At 45.8% G+C, this 21,251-nt stretch overlaps 1 long non-coding RNA gene across 1 annotated transcript; it reads right to left on the bottom strand.

The window, feature by feature from the left end:
* Positions 1 to 12,900: 12,900 nt before the first annotated feature.
* On the bottom strand, positions 12,901 to 14,647 carry LOC136610010 (uncharacterized). The gene is made up of 3 exons (XR_010790064.1): positions 14,552 to 14,647; positions 13,884 to 13,922; positions 12,901 to 13,057 (listed from the first exon to the last, which is right to left on the bottom strand). It is a non-coding gene; the product is annotated as an uncharacterized lncRNA (long non-coding RNA).
* Positions 14,648 to 21,251: the final 6,604 nt, after the last annotated feature.

The raw sequence follows: 21,251 nt of genomic DNA, 5'->3' as shown, positions 1-21,251 counted from the left end.
GAAAGTGAAAAAATTACATTCCGTACGTAAAATTTCGACGCCAATTCTTTTGCGCATAGAATTGAATAATCGAGTTGGGACCTATGAACTTTTCCTATTTATGGCATAATCAATGCTCGTGCCAAATTTCCTGTTTCTATGACACCGGAAAGTGAGAAAATTAGATTCCGTACGTAAAATTTGGACGCTAATTGTTTTGCGCATAGAATTGAATAATGGAGTTGGGACCCAATTACTTTTCCTATTTTGGAGATAATCTATGCTTGCGCCAAAATTCATGTTTCTACGATATCGGGAAGTTGGAGAACTTTTGGCGAGTCAGTGAGTCAGTGAGTCAGTCAGTGAGTCAGTGAGGGCTTTCAGCTTTATATATATAGACAAGTACTAAGGGTGCACTGTGTAGCCATGTCTGGTCCCCTATATATTACGACAAGTACTAAGGGTGCACTGTGCAGCCATGTCTGGTCCCCTATATATTAGGACAAGTAGTAAGGTTGCATTGTTTAGCCTTTTTTGGGTTCCCTATATATTGGAACAAGTACTAAGGATATACTGTGTAGCCGTGTCGGGGTCTCTATGTATTAGGAAAAGTACTGAGGGTGCACTGTTTCGTCATGTCTGGGTCCCCCATATATCAACACAAGTACTCAGGGTTCATATTGTAGTCATGTCTGGTCACTATATATTAGAAGAAGTGCTAACGGTGTACTGTGTAACCATTAGAGATGAGCGAACGTACTCCTCCGAGCTTGATACTCGTTCGAGTATTAGCGTGTTCGAGATGCTCGTTACTCGTAACGAGTACCACGCGATGTTCGGGTTACTTTCACTTTCCTCTCTGAGACGTTAGCGCGCTTTTCTGGCCAATTGAAAGACAGGGAAGGCATTACAACTTCCCCCTGCGACGTTCAAGCCCTATACCACCCCCCTGCAGTGAGTGGCTGGGGAGATCAGGTGTCACCCGAGTATAAAAATCGGCCCCTCCCGCGGCTCGCCACAGATGCATTGTGAGATAGCTGAGGGACAGTGGTATCGTGTTGGAGCTGCTGTAGGGAGAGCGTTAGGAGTTAGTGTAGGCTTCAAGAACCCCAACGGTCCTTCTTAGGGCCACATCTAACCGTGTGCAGTACTGTGGAGGCTGCTTTTAGCAGTGTTGTACATTTTTTTTTTTTTGGTATATCGGCCGTGCAGAGCATTGCGCCCTGCAGTAATAGTCCAGGGAGAGAATTGTGTAGGCAGGGACAGAAGACATATATTATAGATTGAATATAGGCAGTGGTCCTTTGGAAAAAAATCTTGAAAAAAAATCTATTTGGGCTGCCTGTCACTCTGCTCAGTGTTCTGGGTCTGTGTCTGCTGGGGGTGGTAGTTCTCCAAATAAATACGCAGCCAGCTAAGTGTTACAGCAGGCTTGCGCCAAATTATTTCCTGGGGTTCCGTAAACGAAGTCAGCCTCCAACCACAGGCCAATAAGCGGCACATTTAATTACAGCGTTCTGTTTCTGCACTACTGGTAATACACCATGCTGAGGTGTTGGGGTAGGCCTATAGGACGTGGACGCGGGCGAGGACGCGGAGGCCCAAGTCAGGGTGTGGGCACAGGCCGAGCCACTGCGGTGGCCAGGGGTAGAGGCAGGGCCAGACCGAATAATCCAGCAACTGGTTCCCAAAGCGCCCCCTCGCGCCATGCCACCCTGCAGAGGTCAAGGTGCTCTACGGTGTGGCAGTTTTTCACAGAGACGCCTGACGACCGACGAACAGTGGTGTGCAACCTTTGTCGCGCCAAGATCAGCTGGGGAGGCACCACCACCAGCATGCGCAGGCATATGATGGCCAAGCACCCCACAAGGTGGGACGATGCCCGTTCACCGCCTCCGGTTTGCACCACTGCCTCTCCCCCTGTGCCCCAACCTGCCACTGAGATCCAACCCCCCTCTGAGGACACAGGCAGTACCGTCTCCTGGCCTGCACCCACACCCTCACCTCCGCTGTCCTCGGCCCCATCCAGCAATGTCTCTCAGCGTAGCGTCCAGACGTTGCTAGCGCCGCAGTTTGAGCGCAAGCGCAAGTACGACGCCACGCACCCGCACGCTCAAGCGTTAAACGTGCACATTGCCAAATTGATCAGCCTAGAGATGCTGCCATATAGGCTTGTGGAAACGGAGGCTTTCAAAAGCATGATGGCGGCGGCTGCCCCGCGCTACTCGGTTCCCAGTCGCCACTACTTTTCCCGATGTGCCGTCCCAGCCCTGCACGACCACGTCTCCCGCAACATTGTACGCGCCCTCACCAACGCAGTTACTGCCAAGGTCCACTTAACAACAGACACGTGGACAAGCACAGGCGGGCAGGGCCACTGTATCTCCCTGACGGCACATTGGGTGAATTTAGTGGAGGCTGGGACAGAGTCAGAGCCTGGGACCGCTCACGTCCTACCCACCCCCCCGAATTGCGTGCCCCAGCTCGGTGGTGGTATCTGCGGGGGTGTATGCTTCCTCCACTAAACCCTCCTCCTCCTCCTCCTACGCAACTTCTGTCTCGCAATCAAGATGTGTCAGCAGCAGCAGCACGTCACCAGCAGTCGGTGTCACGCGGCGTGGCAGCACAGCGGTGGGCAAGCGTCAGCAGGCCGTGCTGAAACTACTCAGCTTAGGAGAGAAGAGGCACACGGCCCATGAACTGCTGCAGGGTCTGACAGAGCAGACCGACCGCTGGCTTGCGCCGCTGAGCCTCCAACCGGGCATGGTCGTGTGTGACAACGGCCGTAATCTGGTGGCGGCTCTGCAGCTCGGCAGCCTCACGCACGTGCCATGCCTGGCCCATGTCTTTAATTTGGTGGTTCAGCGCTTTCTGAAAAGCTACCCCCACTTGTCATACCTGTTCGGAAAGGTGCGCCAGCTTTGCGCACATTTCCGCAAATCCCACACGCACGCTGCCACCTTGCGGACCCTGCAACATCGGTTTAATCTGCCAGTGCACCGACTGCTGTGTGACGTGCCCACACAGTGGAACTCTGCGCTCCACATGTTGGCCAGACTCTATGAGCAGCGTAGAGCTATAGTGGAATACCAACTCCAACTTGCGCGGCGCAGTGGGAGTCAGCCTCCTCAATTATTTACAGAAGAGTGGGCCTGGTTGGCAGCCATCTGCCAGGTCCTTGGAAAATTTGAGGAGTCTACCCAGATGGTGAGTGGGGATGCTGCAATCATTAGCGTCACCATTCCTCTGCTATGCCTCTTGAGAAGTTCCCTGCAAAGCATAAAGGCAGACGCTTTGAAATCCGATACGGAGGCGGGGGAAGACAGTATGTCGCTGGATAGTCAGAGCAACCTCATGTCTATATCTCAGCGCGTTGAGGAGGAGGGGGAGGAGCATGAGGAGGAAGGGGAAGAGACAGCTTGGCCCACTGCTGAGGGGACAGATGCTGCTTGCCTGTCATCCTTTCAGCGTGTATGGCCAGAGGAGGAGGAGGAGGAGGAGGAGGAGGAGGGGGAGGAGCATGAGGAGGAGGGGTAAGAGACAGCTTGGCCCACTGCTGAGGGTACAGATGCAGCTTGCCTGTCATCCTTTCAGCGTGTGTGGCCAGAGGAGGAGGAGGAGGAGGAGGATCCTGAAAGTGATCTTCCTAGTGAGGACAGCCATGTGTTGCGTACAGGTACCCTGGCACACATGGCTGACTTCATGTTAGGATGCCTTTCTCGTGACCCTCGCGTTACACGCATTCCGGCCACTATGGATTACAGGGTGTACACACTGCTCGATCCACGGTATAAGGAGAGCCTTTGCACTCTCATTCCCGAAGAGGAAAGGGGTTCGAGAATGATGCTATACCACAGGGTGCTAGTGGACAAACTGATGGTAAACTTCCCATCCGACAGCGCTAGTGGCCGAAGCCGCATTTCCGCGGCCCAGGTAGCAGGGGAGGCGCAGAGATCAGGCAGCATGTACAGCGCAGGCAGGGGAACACTCTCTAAGGCCTTTGACAGCTTTATGGCTCCCCAGCAAGACTGTGTCACCGGTCCCCAGTCAAGGCTGAGTTGGCGGGAGCACTGTAAAAGGATGGTGAGGGAGTACGTAGCCGATTGCAGCACCGACCTCGGTGACGCCTCTGCCCCCTACAACTACTGGGTGTTGAAGCTGGACACGTGGCCTGAACTCGCGCTGTATGCCCTGGAGGTGCTTGCTTGTCCTGCGGCTAGCGTCTTGCAGAGAGTGTTTTTAGTGTGGCTGGGGGAATCATCACGGATAAGCGTACCCACCTGTCAACCGACAGTGCTGACAGGCTTACACTCATCAAGATGAACAAAGCCTGGATTTCCCCAGACTTCTCTTCTTCACCAGCGGACAGCAGCGATACCTAAGCAATACGTAGGCTGCACCCGCGGATGGAAGCATCGTTCTCTCTCACCATCCAAAACGGGGACATTTCTGCTTCATCAATCTGTGTATAAAATTCCTCCTCCTCCTGCTCCTCCTCCTGAAACCTCACGTAATCACGCCGAGCGGGCAATTTTTCTTAGGGCCACAAGGCTCACTCATATAATTTTTCTAAACAATTTTTATACGTTTCAATGCTCTTAAAAGCGTTGAAACTTTAACTTGAACCAATTTTTATTTTAACTGGGCTGCCTCCAGGCCTAGTTACAAATTAAGCCACATTAACCAAAGCGATTAATGGGTTTCACCTGCCCTCTTGGTTGGGCATGGGCAATTTTTCTGATGTACATTAGTACTGTTGATACAGCAATTTTTGTGGGCCCTCGCCTACAGTGTAATCAAATTAATTTTTAGCCCACCTGCATTAAAGCTGACATTACCTCAGCTGTGCTGGGCACTGCAATGGGATATATTTATGTACCGCCAGTGGGTTCCAGGGAGCCACCCATGCTGTCGGTCCACACGGAGTTGTAACTGCACGTGTCCACTTCTAAAGAACCCCAGTCTGACTGGGGCATGCAGTGTGGGCCGAAGCCCACCTGCATTAAGCACGACATTACTACCTCAGCTGTGTTGGGCAATGCAATGGGATATTTTTATGTACCGCCGGTGGCTTCCTGGCACCCACCCATGCTGTGGGTCCACAGGGAGTTGTAAATGCATCTGTTTCCACTTCTAAAGAACCCCAGTCTGACTGGGGCATGCAGTGTGGGCCGAAGCCCACCTGCATTAAACATGACAATACTACCTCAGCTGTGATGGGCAATGCAATGGGATATTTGTATGTACCGCCGGTGGGTTCCAGGGAGCCACCCATGCTGTGGGTCCACAGGGAGTTGTAAATGCATCTGTGTCCACTTCTAAAGAACCCCAGTCTGACTGGGGCATGCAGTGTGGGCCGAAGCCCACCTGCATTTCATCTGACGTTAGCTCTGCTGTCCAGGGCACTGCAATGGGATACATTTATGTACAGCGGGTGGGTTCCAGGTAGCCACCCATGCTGTAGGTGCACACGGAATTCCCATTGCGGAGTTGTACCTACCTGTGACTATTTATAAAAAACCGTGGTCTGACTGGGGCATGCAGACACCTTGACAGAATGAATAGTGTGTGGCACATAGGTTCCCCATTGCTATGCCCACGTGTGCAGCTCCAGATGGAGGTGGCACAGGATTGGATTTCTCATTGCTTCTGTACAGCATTGTGGACTATCGCCCCGCCCCTTTTAAAGAGGGTCGCTGCCTTGCCGTGCCAACCCTCTGCAGTGTGTGCCTGCTTTTCCTCTGGCAGACACACTTATAAATAGACATGAGTGTGGCGTGGCATGAGGGCAGCTGAAGGCTGCGCAGGGACAGTTTGGTGTGCGCTGTGGACACTGGGTCGTGCAGGGGGGGTTGGTCAGCATGTAACCCAGGAGAAGTGGCAGCGGAGTGTCATGCAGGCAGTGATTGTGCTTTGTTGGAGGTAGTGTGGTGCTTAGCTAAGGTATGCATTGCTAATGAGGGCTTTTCAGAAGTAAAAGTTGTTGGGAGGGGGCCCACTCTTGCCGCTATTGTGGCTTAATAGTGGGACCTGTGAACTTGAGATGCAGCCCAACATGTAGCCCCTCGCCTGCCCTATCCGTTGCTGTGTCGTTCCCATCACTTTCTTGAATTGCCCCGATTTTCACAAATGAAAACCTTAGCGAGCATCGGCGATATACAAAAATGCTCGGGTCGCCCATTGACTTCAATGGGGTTCGTTATTCGAAACGAACCCTTGAGCATCGCGAAAAGTTCGTCTCGAGTAACGAGCACCCGAGCATTTTGGTGCTCGCTCATCTCTAGTAACCATGTCTTGGCCTCCTATATATTAGAAGAAATAAAACAGTGCAGTGTGAAGCCCTGTCTGGGTCCCCTATATTTTATGACAAGCACCATGGGTGCACTGTGTAGCCATGCCTGCTTCCCCTATATATTAGAACAAGTACTAAGGATTGACTGTGCAGCTATGTCTGGGTGCCATATATATTAGGACAGGTACTAACAGTGTACTGTGTAGCTATGTCTGGGTCCCCTATATATTAGGACAAGTACTAAGGGTGCACTGTATAGCCATGTCTGGTCTCCTATATAGTCGGACAAGTACTAAGGGTGCACTGTGTAGTCATGTCTGGGTCCCTATATATTAGGACAAGTACTGAGGGTGCACTGTGTAGTCATGTCTGGGTCCTCTGTATTTTAGGACAAATAGTAAGGGTACACTGTGCAGTCATATCTTGTCCCCTATATATTAGACAAATACTAAGGGTGCACTGCATAGCCATGCCTGGGGACCCTATATATTAGGACAGGTAGTAAGCGTGCACTGTGCAGTCATGTCTGGTCCCTTATAAATTAGCACAGGTAGTAAGGCTGCACTATGTAGCCATGTCTGGGTCCCTATATATTAGAAGAAGCACTAAGGGTGCACTGTGTAGCCATGTCTGGTCCCCTATATATTAGAACAAGTACTGAGATAACATGGACTGTATGTATCAAGGGTATTAGTGTATCTTGACGCCACCGGAAGCTAGGTTTTTTTTTTACAGGGGGAATGCCCCTCTCACACCCCCAGCTCCCGATTGGGCTAAGGCACGAAAGTCCTACCAGCACAGTGTGCATAGACTAGTCTCAGGGCTGCAGCCTTCGGCTGAGGGTTACTACCGTTGTTGGCCTAACATTATTACCTGTAAATGCTGGCATGTTACCGCTGTAACATGGCAGCATCTACATGTAATAATGCAAGTCTATGAACAGTAGTAACCGTCAGCCGAAGGGTGGAGCACAGGGACAAAAGTATGCACAAGCTGAAGCGTGTAAGGTCCGTCCCGGCTGCCATGTCTCCCAAGCATGGTAAGCATGCGACCGCTCAGCTCTCCTTCCCCGCCGTCACTGCTGCTTCATGCGTGAGTTCACGGCCACGACTGTGAGCTGAGTAGTGGCGGACGGAAAGGGAGTTAAAGGTGGGTTCCGCCTTGTGGCCGGTAGCCTACGCCGCTGCCGGCGATAAAGCCACTTGCTCTTAGGGCTGTGCAGCGGCGGCCGCCGCTAAATGCCTTTTGATCCTTACTTTTGTGTCCTTGCTGCATCGCTTTTCACATTAACTTTACTGAGTTTGCTGATTGGCTGCAAACACTGTCTGCAGCCAATCAGCCCTGTCAATCTTGACGCCACCAGATGGCGTCAAGATACACTAATACCTGTATAAAGATTCCAATCCTCCATTTGCATGAACTGTTGTGCATTAAATCTTGGTATTTGTATAGTGCCAACTTATTCCACAGCGCTTTCAGGTAATTACTACTTATTACCCTCCACCAAGCTGGGTTCTCATTTTACTGAGTTAACCTTGAGCCGGCTACCTGAATCCTGCGGGGATCGAACTCGCAACCTTCAGGTCACAGGCAAGAGCTTACACGAGCCACACGAGGCTCTCTTTTATTTCTGTTGTATGTTCCAGTAAAGAAAGGCTTTACCGATTGTTTTCCGGTTTAGTCTATTTAAAGTACAGCCCTGTGTGTGGACTATTTATTGCACCGTCGTCAGAGTTCACCGCAGTGGATGGAATAGGGCGTCACCCATGACTTATAGTGAAGTTTCCACCCAGAGGTTTGTAGAGGTAACTGCATCACCAGCGTTGCCTGGAGAGGCCTGCCAGGGCCTTGGTAAATGGTTGCATGCGTTCCTCAGGGGAGGAGATGGTAGTGCCACCGTGACATCCCTAACAGCTACTCCACCATCTCCTCAGCTGTGTGCCCTGTGCCTCGGTCACTGCAACTTTTCTTTTCTGAGCCTACTAATAGCAACAGGTTCGCACAACTCTCTATTGTGCATGGGGCAGCTCAACTTTTGCCGGACGAGTGTGCTCGCTCATCTCTAAACACAATTCAAGTGGCCCGCTAGTTACAAATAGAAACATGAGTGTTTCTTTTGCAGAGGTGGTCACCCTATGTCCTGATGTTTTAAAAAAGCAAACTCATCCGGTCAGCCTTCTGCAAAATAATTTGTGGCAAAAAGCATTGACACCGCTAAAGTTGGAGAACATGCTTCCTTGGTTAAGCAGGTTCCCAAACAAACCGATAGAGAAGTTGTTAACTGATAGGTTAACTATGGATTTTCTTTTGAATGTGATTCAGGGTATTGGGTGACAAGGCCTTGAATATTTGGCTTCGCTTACAATGTATCCTCATGTTGTCTCGTCAGTTGATCTACAGCTTTTCATGCAGCGGGTAGTACTGGCTTCGATGCATTTTGGGATGGTCATTAGTGTGCTGATCAGTGGCATAGTTCATGGGTGTTGGATGGTGTGGCTTCTAATCTGGTCCTCTTGGAATTATTCCCTATTGTTGTTTTTTGGGTTTATGTGACCATTATTTTGCCAATAAGTGGGTTTTGTTTCATATGGATAACAAAGGGGTTATGTATGCTATTAACTGTTTATCTTCAAAATTTACGATTGTGGTTAAGCTTTTGTGTCACCTTGTTATTCTATGTTTACATTCAAATATTTTGGATCAAAGCAGGACACATTACAGGTATATGTAATGTAATTACCGATTCTCTATCACGTTTTCAGCTGGAGAAGTTTGGTACCCTGGGCCTACGAGGAGGGGGCAGCATGGCCGGAGCACTTGTGGCGATTGATTTTGGTCGTTATCGGTTTTTACATGGAGGAATTACGTCTCAGCCTCGTTTTGCTGTGTTACATTTTGTTATAGATATGTTTTTCTTCCTTTTCATTATCAGGACCTCATAGCCCTTTCCTTTTGTTTATATTTGTTTTAGAAAAGCCAGGTTTGTCATCCTGTTACTAAATATTTTATTGTGAAGCAGACTTAAAAGGGGCATAGGAGGACTGGGCATGTTCCGAATGGTAGGTGTCCTTTTTTGACTGGCTTGTTCTTGCATTTTTGTGATACTAGCTTGTAACCTGCAACTTCGTCCGCGTGGAATCTGTATTTTTTTTATCCAATCTGAGTTTTGCTGTATAATGAAACATTAAAAGTTGAAATAGTGAAAGGAATGTAACTGCGATCTGCTGTCAGCACAGTTCTGTTAGGTTTTGGTCTTGTCTTTTTTTGCTAGGATATAAAGGTTTTGTGGGCTGTATACATATGAGCCGCCACATACAGTTGCTCATGAGAATAACATGTTTTTTCTAAATGTACACCTGCTACCTTAAATGTTTGCCCTTGAGCATTGCTCCAATGTATCTCTAGCTCTGGGAAACGTGTGACTGTTGTTATCTAGGGTTCGGCAGACCTGAGATTGCTCCAATGTCTCTGTAGCTCTAAGAGACGTGTGACGGTCATAATCTAAAGTCTGATGAGCCTGAGACTGCCCAGAGGTCTCTATTGCTCTAAGAGCAGCTCGTCTTTCAGCTTCTTGATGTCTTCTTGCCTCAGCGTGGTCATCAGATTCTTGTTTTCTAGTAATTTTCACAGCTGAACTTAAGCTTGTGCAGCATATTAAAAGAAGATCAAAAATGGATAGGAAATACTAATATCAAAAGGAAACCATTTTTTACACAGCTGAGGTAAAATAAAAGCTGCACTGTGATTGGTCGCTATGGGCAACACAGATTTTCTTTAAAATCTCAATCCATGTTAATGTGTCTTTGGTTCAAGTTCTAATCCCGGGCAACGCCGGGTATCCCTGCTAGCTTAATAATTGCATATGTGCGGCGACGACATATTTCCTCACGTATCTGCCCGTTTGTGTAGGCATAACTTATGATGTGCACCCTATCTCGTTGCGCAACCTAGAGAACTCTATAAATTTTGGGGGATAAAATGTAGCCTGTGTCCATCCTCAAGATGCAAGCTAACCCTCTGCCAAATCTCATCACAATCACTTCAGCAGTTTAGCCATGAAAAGGTAACAAACAGACATACAGACAGAGTTACTTTCACATTTGTAATATTAGTATGGTTAAGTGTTTCAGATTGTGACTCTGCTTTCAAAGCTTGTTTTTTTCATCATTTTATAAATTAATTCAATCATTGGGGCGTTCCTTACTTTTGCCTCATTCCCTGAGTCATTCGTTAGGCTTACAATTCGTGCATGTTACTGTTTTTAATAATTGTGCGTCTGTTTTTATGTTTTAGGCCTCGTTCACATGGGTGACACGAGAAAATCGCAGCAATATCACATTGCTGGTCTGTGCGACATCGCTGCAGTTTCTCGCGGTGAGACCACGACTTTGTAGTGCTACAAAGTCGCGTGACTTTGTAGCTTCACATGCAAGGATTTTCGGGGGATGCCTGAAATATAAGCCCTTCCCCGAAAATAAGCCGTAGCTAAAGAAAAAAAAAAAACACATACATCACCTCAGCGGCGCTGCTAGCCCAGCTGCAGCTTCTCCCCTGGTCCCCGGGACTGATCTTCTTCTCTTCTGGCGGGGGATTGAAAAATCCCCGCCTCTTGGAAGCGCTGACTTTGATTGGCTGACGCTTAGCCAGTCACAGCTAGTGCTCGTTTAACCAATGACAGCCATTCATCGATTTTTCAATCCCTGGCCAGAAGAGAAGAAGAAGATAGTACAGGGGACCCGGGGAGAAGCTGCAGCTGGGCTGACAGCACGTCTTAGGTGATGTATATGTGTGTTTTCATTTTTTCCCTGCAGCTAGGGCTTAGTTTAGACATTGTAGGAGGATTTCCTACTGTCAAAGTTGCACGAAAACTGTGTTTTTGTGTGATGCGCTGCAACAGAGAGGAAGGCTCCATAGGGAAACATGGGCTACAAAACCTCACGAGTAACGTGCATATCGCCGGACCTGCCAGGTTTTTGTGTCAAGTTGTTGCATGCTACAAAATATCATATGTGTGAAGTAACCCATAGGAAAGCATGGGCTTCTCATAGATGCGATTTGTAGCATTGTAGCAACACAACAAAATTGTGCGACTTTGTAGCCTGTGTGAACGAGGCCTTAAGGCCCAATGTCCACGGGTGGATTTAAATTGTGCAAGAGCCGCAATTCAAGCTGCAAATAGAGAAACATGGGCTTCTGCACTGTAATTAAAGCATGCGGATTTGTTTTGCGGACCTTTTGGTCTGGAATACAAATTGCAGCATGCTTCATTTCAGTGCGGTTTCTGCACGATCAGCTTCCATTGAAGTCAAAAGAAGCAGTCCTATCTGCAGCCCACCTGCAGCTGACACTGCGGACGGGCCGCGGATTCAGCTAAAAATCAAGAGATTTAAAAAACAAAACCTGTATTGCCCATGTCCGACGGTGAGCAGTGCGGACAATCCGCAGTACCGATGTCCCAGCAGTAGAGAGGTCCGCGCGGATGCCGCCTCCTGCCTGCACAGGTATGCAGAGTCCTTAGCCGCGGGCAGGGTTGGATTCCGCTGCGGCCTCCTGTACATGGAATTTGACCCGCCTGTGGCCTTAAGTCCTAAAATGGATGTTCGAGGCAAAGGCTGTTAGTTGCATATTCGTGCTGTTCTGCAGAGTATGATATGCTCAATGTGTGCTTATTGTGCTATAAGGCCAAATTTAGGTAGGAAGTAGAGATGAGCGAGTATACTCGCTAAGGCACATTACTAGAGCGAGTAGTGCCTTAGCCGAGTATCTCCCTGCTCGTCTCTAAAGATTCGGGGGCCGGCGGGGGAGAGCGGGGAGGAACGGAGGGGATATCTCTAAAGTATCTAAATAAGGAAGAAACAAAAACTAATGATACCAAGTGTTGAATGAATGAAAGTTTATTCAAGTATAAGGAATGCTGGAACTGAAGTTCGCAGGGTGATAAGTGGAAGGCACACATGACAGGGTTAACAGGAAGGGAAGAGTTAACCTGGCAAGTGGTAAGGGAAAGAGTTGGAGGGATTTTTTGAGAAACCTTGGCATAGCAGCAATGAGGGGGGAGGATCCTTGGAGTCAGCATAAAAGTATGGTGGGGGGAAGGCAGGGGCTGGATAGCTACCTTCCCCCTCTTGATTGATTAGTAAGTCGGTCTGTCGCCTCTTGGCTTTGACAGGCAGTGCCCTGCAAAGATGGTGGAAGTGGCTAGCCAGGGTATGGCTAACCGGCCTCAGTGTCAAAAGGTCAGCAACTAGAGGCTAGTTGGTGAGTGGCGGATCTCCTGAGTCAGTTGGCTTGTGGCGGGAGGCGTAGTTTGAGAAATAGTGTCAACCTAGTTGGTTAGTATGCGACTGGTGGAAGTTACAACTATTTCCCATGTTGGTGAGGCGACAGAGTTTTTGTGACTCCAAGGATCTCTCCCTAGCTTTCCCATTGGGTTAAAATGTTTCACATGTTTAATGTTATCTTTGTTAATTAACATGGCTGCTGTGGCCAAATTAATCCAAAGAAATAGGAGTCTGTGGTTAATTAGGTAAGATGGGGTTTGAAGGGGGTGACAGCAGTAGAGATGACTCCGTTACATGCGGTCATGGTCTCTCAAAAGTGATTATCTGATGGGTGTGGGGAGAGGAAAGAGTTATGGAGTGGGAAAGGGGTTTGGGGAGAGGGTTATTGGAGTGGAGGGAGGAGAGGGTTATGGGGGAAGGGAAGGGGGATTGGGGAGGTGAAAGCTTCTAGCCATTGTCATGGCATTTATTTGGGCGGCAGCAGGAGAAAAGTCCTCGGAAAGCTCTAAATAAAGAAGAAAACAAGTGTGAGACTTGGGGGTTCAGGTGGTGCTTGATTATCATTTCCTACATGGACTAGATGTACCTATTTTTGTTTCAGCAAGTTGTGGTTTTAGCTACTGAACATAAATCTGCGCATTAGTGATGAGCAAACTGAAACAGCCCAACCCTGTTTTGGGTTAAATGTCACTAAAAGTTCATTTCAGAGTGAACCTGAATCTCTGGCGGTTTTTCTCAGCTGAACCACCACCACTGTTATACACTAGTTTTAGGGGTATTGGTGAAGTTCCAGTTTAGTTTAAACTAATCTGGAATGAACCAAACTTTATGGTGAAATTCAGTGAACCAGCCAAACCGAATTTTTAAAAGTTCACTCATCACTATTGGTCATTATATGTTCATATACCCAAACAACATGTAACTCCTGTATATAGTAGTATACCCTGTGTACAATTCAGGTATTCAGTAACCATAGAATCACCATTACCTCTAATCTATACACAGACAAATGTAGGGAGAAAATAAAGCTATAAAGCCTTGTTCACATCAGTGCCAGTTTCTGTTCGGAGTCGCTGGCGCAAATCACACATGAAACGCTGGACAAATAATGTTGCAATACGGTAAAATGCTGCAGGATTTCAGCAACTGAACAGACCCCATAATAGTCAATGGGGTCAGCTCAATGCCATAAGGTTCTATTATAAAAAAGGAACCGTTTGGCCGAGGATTCTGTTTTCCTGCTCTCATAATAGAGCAAGAAAACAAAATGTAATAACCTAAGTTTTATTTCCCTGCCTCCATGAACCTCACAGAAAATATACTGTATTCACCTGGTGAATCTGGCCCATCTTCCGGTCTTCCTTCTGCTGCTGGAAAAAAATGGACAAGATGAGAAACTAAATGTCACAAAACAAAAACTGAAACATTATATTGTGTCCGTACATGAAATACCATGAACCTACCGTATATACCGGCGTATAAGACGACTTTTGAACCCTAAAAAATCTGCTCTGAAGTCGGGGGTCGTCTTATACGCCGGTAATACAAAAAAAAAATCATTATTCACCTCCCCCGGCGTTCTGCGGCGCTGCTGCAGGCTTTCGCTCCCTCCTGGTCCCCGGCAGAGCATTGCTTTCTGAATGCGGGGCTTGAAATCCCCGCCTCCAGAAAGCTAATACCGTGATTGGCTAACACACGCCATCAGCCAATCACAGCCATTCAATGACATCATTGAATGGCTGTGATTGGCTAAAACACACGTGCCTTCAGCGTCCAGAAAGCAATGCTCTGCCGGGGACCAGGAGGGAGCGACATCCTGCAGCAGCACCGCAGAACGCCAGGGGAGGTGAGTAATGTTTTTTTTTTTTGCTCCGCTGTATTCCCGGCGTATAAGGTAACAGTTGGGGGGTCGTCTTATACGCCCCGTCGCCTTATACGCCGGAATATACGGTATTATGGAATGCTTCAATATGTCCATGGGAGATAATTCTGTACTTACCTCTTGATGCTCTCTGACTTATCAATTATTTGGCATTTGCTGATAAGGTTGCCATCTTCAATATCATTAGTTGGACTTTGATAGTTAGGCTTTTCCTTCTTGTCTTCTTCCCTATTAGATAAACATAATATATATATTTATATATTTAGTGTGCTGTAAAATTAGCCATTTTTTTCCATGGACAAAGTCTCTAAGTATATTCTCGCCATTGTAATGTGTGGATATCCATGACTCAACTAATGATGCCATGCCTTGTACTGTGCAGCACAAGAGCACAACCCAACCGCAATACTAATCTGTATACTAACATAAGTCCTATCCAGCCATCCTGTGAATGCGTCCGGTGTACCGACCCGACTCATCATCTATGTGATATCCAGTGTGTACCGCCATGTTGTATATGACTGTCAGTCTGGATAGTACAAGTCATTATCAATGAACTATGTGCAATGTTGTGTCATATACGGTGTGTACAATAAGCCCATCATAGAGGAAGCAGTACTTACAGAATGATGTTGACAGATTCGTCCAGGAGGTGGTCACTAGGACAGGCCGTGATGTTATCTTTTTCTGCCTTGTCCTCTTCGCTATTAAAACAATACATAAATATTATATATATAGTGTTGTATGATATATACTATATTAATACAATAAACCCATTGGAGATGATTCAGTACTTACACAGTGATGCTGTCGGTTATGTCCATAACGGTGGGATCCTCGAGTCTGGAAGGTGTCTCTTCATCGTCCTCTTCATCATCTTCTTCTCTGTTAAACAACACATGACATATATAAACGTTTAGTTCTGGTGGCTAATGGGGCCAGAGGATAATATAACCGTACATAGAAAATGAAAATCTCCAGGTGGTAGGGTTAACCCTTTCAGGACTGGTGTATTTTAGGCTTTAAGGAAGCAGTGACTTTTGATATTTTTGCATCTCCATGTACTGATAGCCATAACTTTGTAATTTTGCCATCAGAGGTCCCATATGGGGTTTATTATAGTGGGATAATTTAAATAAGTTAAGTGTCCCATTTTAGGGTAGATGGGGGTTACTAATGAACTGTCACTCCTTTCTGAACTTTTTTTAGGGGGAGAATTAAGGCCCATTTTAACCCAATGATTCTTGATCAAAAATCGCTCAAAGCCGTCTTTGGAGCAAGAATCGATGGATCTAACTGAACAGACCGTACATTTTTCATTAACAAGTTGTTCATTAATCTCTTTCAGCAAGCTGAAAGAGAACAATGAGCCTTATCAGTTCTGCGCGCTGAGTTCTCAGTGGGATACCACTGATACTATTGTTTCAGCTGGTGTGCCGCTCAGAGAACACAGCAGCAGTATGCAGAAGACAGCGTTCCAGCTGTGTTTTGCATACCCCACTCGGAGTGCTCGGCTATATACCAGCTGAGCGCTACCGAGAACACAGCAGGAGAATGAAGAAGACAGCGGTCCAGCTATGTTCTGCATACCCTGCTCAGAGTGCTCTGCTATATACTTGCTGAGCGCTCCATGAAAAGAGCAGGAGTATGCAAAAGATACCTGTCCCTCTTGTATTCTGCATACAGTGTGAGCCTTCATTTACACTCTTATGCAAAGTGAACGTTCAAAACCATCACCTAAACTACCGTTTGAGCGAATTTTGAGCGATCATCTTGCCATGTAAATGCACACAATGATTATTGCTCAAAAAATGTCTTTTGAGCAAGAATCAATTCGTCTAAAAAGGACATTTAGAAAGAAAAAACAGCAATTCCAATAACACTGGAACAATAGGGTCATCATGCTAGGAGATACTTACTGGTAATAAACCACACTGCTGTTATTGGTGGTCTCCAGCCACCTGTGGGTGAAGAAAAGGAAAGAATTATGAACAAGGAATTTTCTGTAACAACCAGTCAGATTGCAGCTGACATTTTCTGGTGACTGTATGAAGGTCTACTTTGTATGATTGGCTTGCCATGGCTAGTTGGTGATATTGTCTTCTCTCCCCTTGCAAGAGAGCAATGAAGAAGAGTAACATGATAATAGGGGCTCCTGGATGATAGCTGATATTTGTATTGTATTTCCTTCTATATTCCCGCTTTTATCATTGTGTTGTCTATGGCCCCTTGTCCCTGATATGTGATTATCTGATGAGTGTGGGGTTATGTCTATGAAGAATAGCACCAGGAATTGTGGTAACAGTCACTATCATGGGGGTCCTACAGTGAAATACTTACTGTTTTTGCAAGAAGATTTTTAGATTTTTTTGCGGCAACTCATTCGCACGGTTGTTGTAATACGTAGGGAAAACTGAGTATGTCGCTGCTTTCTCCTCCTGGGTCCTATTAGATAGTAAAGAAGATGGTGATAATCTAGGACATCGTCTCCCTACTGCAGGGTGTAGAATTCAGGAACATCAGTGCCCGCCATCATTTTCCAGATACCAGCAGCACTTTGGTAAAAGATGGATGGTTAGATGTCTATCAGAGCCATTCGCACACCGCGCCATCACCACAAAATGGACAACTCTCCATCAGAATCAGCCCAACCCATCTTGCCTGTGATACATAGTTCTACATGGAACTAGTCACACACAAATTTGGGGAAATGTACATTGCTGTATATGGCAGTCTAAATCCAAAGTACGCCAAATCAATAAAGAGGCGATCATTTCATACTAAGTTTGGCATATCTCTGGCCAATCTGTGCGCCAGAATGTGGAGTGTAAGCCAGCTGTCAGCTGCTGCAGATTTGTTCCATAACTTATGCCAGATATTAGCATAAATCATAGTAAATCTCTCAGGCAGTTGAACTTCCCTTTTGCTAGTCTCATTTTTTTTCTCCAAAAGTGGTGATTAAGGTGAAAAAATAAAAACATCACAACTTTTGTGCCGAAATTTAGTGTGCTGTAAAATTTACTATTTTTTCAGCAGAAAACCAGCCAAAGCCTCTAAGTAAAATCTTGCCCTTGTAGTGTGTGGATAAACTAATGGCGCCATGCCTTGTAATGTGCAGCATAAGAGCGCAACCCAACCAAAATACTAATCCGTATACTAACATAAGTCCTATCCAGCCATCCTGTGAATGTTTCCTGTGTACCGACCCGACTCATCATCTATGTGATAGCCAGTGTGTACCGCCATGTTGTTTATGACTGTCAGTCTGGATAGTACAAGTCATTATCAATGAACTATATCTAATGTTGTGTCATATACGGTGTGTACAATAAGCCCATTGTAGAGGATGTGGTACTTACAGAACGATGTTGGTAGATTCATCCAGGAGGGGGAAACTAGGACAGGCAGTGATGGACTCCTGTTCTGCCTTGTCCTCTTCGCTAATAAACAATACATAAATATTATATATATATAGTGTTGTGTGATATATGATATATTTAAACAATAAGCCCATTGGAGATAATTCACTACTTACACAGTGATGCTGTCGGTTATGTCCATAATGCTTGGATTCTCGAGGTTAGAAGGTGTCTCATTATCCTCGTCTTCATCATCTTCTCTGTGGAACAAGACATGACATATATATATATACATTGAGTTCTGGTGGCTAATGGGGCCAGAGGATAATATAGTCGTACATAGAAAAAGAAAATCAGGACTGAGGTATTTTAGGCTTTAAGGAAACAGTGACTTTTGATATTTTTGCATGTTCATGTTCTGATAGCCATAACTTTGTAATTTTGTCATCAGAGGTCCCATATGTGGTTTATTATAGTGAGATAATTTAAATAAGTTATGCGCCCCATTTTGGGGTAGATGGGGGTTACTAATGAACTGTCACCCTCAACTGTCCTTTTATTAGGAGAAGACTTAAGTTCCATTTAAACCCAATGATTCTTGACCAAAAATCGCTCAAAGCCGTCTTTTGAGCAAGAATTGTTGGGTCTAACTGAATAGACTTTGTGCGATTTTCATTAACAAGTTGTTCATCGATCTCTTTCAGCAAGCTGAAAGAGAACGATAAGCCCTATCAGTGCCTCATGCTGAATTCTCAGTGGGATACCGCTGATACTATTGTTTTAGCTGATGTCCCGCTTGGAGAACACAGCCGGAGTATGCAGAAGACAGCGGTCCATCTATGTTCTGCATACCCCACTCAGAGTGCTCAGCTATATACTAGCTGAGCACTCCATGAACACAGCAGGATTATGCAGAAGACAGCATTCCAGCTGTCTTCAGTGTACTCTGCTCAGGGCACATAGCTGTATACCAGCTGAGCACTCCGATAAGACAAGAGGTGTATACAAAAGATAGCTGTCCCACTTGTCTTCTGCATGCTCAAAACTGTCACTCAAACTGCGGTTTGAGCAAATTTTGAGCAATCATCTTGCCATGTAAATGCACACAATGATTATCGCTCAAAAGATGTCTTTTGAGCGAGAATCAATGCATCTAAAAGGGCCTTTACAAAGAAAAAAACACCAATTCCAATAACAGTAGAACAATAGGGTCGTTATGCTAGGAGATACTTACTGGTAATAAACCACGCTGTTGTTATTGGTGGTCTCCCGCCACCTGTGGGATAAGAAAAAGAAAGAATTATAAACAAGGAATTTTCTGTAACAACCAATCAGATTGCAGCTGACATTTTCTGATGACTGTATGAAGGTCTATTTTATATGATTGGCTTGCAATGGCCAGTTGGTGATATCGGCTTCTCTCCCCTTGCAAGAGTGCAATGAAGAAAAGTAACATGATAAAAGGGGCTCCTGGGTGACAGCTGATATTTGTGTTATATTTCCTTCCACATTCCCACTTTTTATCATTGTGTTATCTATGGCCCCTTGTTCCTGGTGTGTGATTATCTGATTAGTGTGGGGTTATTTCTGTGAAGAATAGCACCAGGAATTTTGGTAACAGCCAATATCATGGGGGTCCTACAGTGAAATACTTACTGCTTTTGCAAGAAGATTTTTAGATTTTTTTGCGGCAACTCATCGGCACAGTTGTTATAATAGGCCGGTAGTGCGTAGTATGTCGCCGCTTCCTCCTCCCGGGTCCTATTGGAGAGTAAAGAAGATGGTGGTAATCTTGGACATTGTCTCCCTACTACAGGGTGTAGAATTCAGGAACATCAGCGCCTGCTATCATTTTCCAAATACCAGCTGCACTTTGGTAAATGATGGATGGTTAGATATCTATCAGAGTTGCTCGCACGCCGCACCATCACCACAAGACGGACAACCCTCCATCAGAATCAGCCCAACCCATCTTGCCTGTGATACATAGTTCTACATGGAACTAGTCACGCACACATTTGTGGAAATGTACGTTGCTGTATATGGCAGTCTAAATACAAAGTGCGCTAAATCGATTAAGAGGCGATCATTCCTTACTAAGTTTGGCATATCTCTGGCCAATCTATGCGCCAGAATGTGGACTGTAAGCCAGCTGTCAGCTCCTGCAGATTTGTTCCATAACTTATGCCAGATATTAGCATAAATCATAGTAAATCTCTCAGGCAGTTGAACTTCCCTTTTGCTAGTCTCATTTTTTTTCTCCAAAAGTGGTGATTAAGGTGAAAAAATAAAAACATCACAACTTTTGTGCCCAAATTTAGTGTGCTGTAAAATTAGCTTTTTTTCAGCAGAAAACTGGTCAAAAACTCTAAGTAAATTCTTGCCCTTGTAGTGTGTGGATAAACATTTTTGACTGAACTAATGGCACATGCCTTTTTATGTGCAGCACAAGAGCGCAACCCAACCAAAATACTAATCCGTATACTAACATAAGTCCTATCCAGTCATCCTGTGAATAAGTCCTGTGTACCGACCCGACTCATCATCTATGTGATATCTAGTGTGTACCGCCATGTTGTATATGACTGTCAGTCTGGATAGTACAAGTCATTATCAATGAACTATGTGTAACGTTGTGTCATATACAGTGTGTACAAAAAGCCCATTGTAGAGGATGTGGTACTTACAGAACGATGTTGGTAGATTCGTCCAGGAGGGGGTCACTAGGACAGGCAGTGATGGTGTCTTGTTCTGCCTTGTCCTCTTCGCTATTAAAACAATACATAAATATTATATATATATAGTGTTGTGTGATATATGATATATTTATACAATAGGCCCATTGGAGATGAATCAGTACTTACACAGTGATGCTGTCGGAAGTGTCCATAATGATGGAATCCTGGAGGCCGGAAGGTATCTCAGCATCTTCCTCCTCATCATCTTCTTCTCTGTTGAACAACACATAAAATATACATACATTTAGTTCTGGTGGCTATTGGGGCCAGAAGATAATATAACCGTACATAGAAAAAAAAATCTCCAGGTGGTAGGGTTAACCCTTTCAGGATTGGTGTATTTTAGGCTTTAAGAAAGCAGTGACTTGATATTTTTGCATGTTCATGTTCTAATAGCTGTAGCTTTGTAATTTTGCCATCAGAGGTCCCATATGGGGTTTATTATAGTGAGATAATTTAAATATATAACACTAGAACAATAGGGTCATCATGCTAGGAGATACTTACTGGTAATAAACCACACTGTTGTTATTGGTGGTCTCCCGCCACCTGTGGGAGAAGAAAAAGAAAGAATTATGAACAAGGAATTTTCAGCAACAACCAATGAGATTGCAGCTGACATTTTCTGGTGACTGTATGAAGGTATACTTTGTATGATTGGCTTGCGATGGCCAGTCGGTGATATTGGCTTCTCTCCCCTTGTAAGAGAGCAATGAAGAA

This window comes from Eleutherodactylus coqui, chromosome 1 (assembly GCF_035609145.1).
Source record: "Eleutherodactylus coqui strain aEleCoq1 chromosome 1, aEleCoq1.hap1, whole genome shotgun sequence".
Taxonomy (NCBI): domain Eukaryota; kingdom Metazoa; phylum Chordata; class Amphibia; order Anura; family Eleutherodactylidae; genus Eleutherodactylus; species Eleutherodactylus coqui.
Note: the sequence above shows the minus strand (reverse complement) of the source record. Positions and strands in the feature narration are given on the sequence as shown.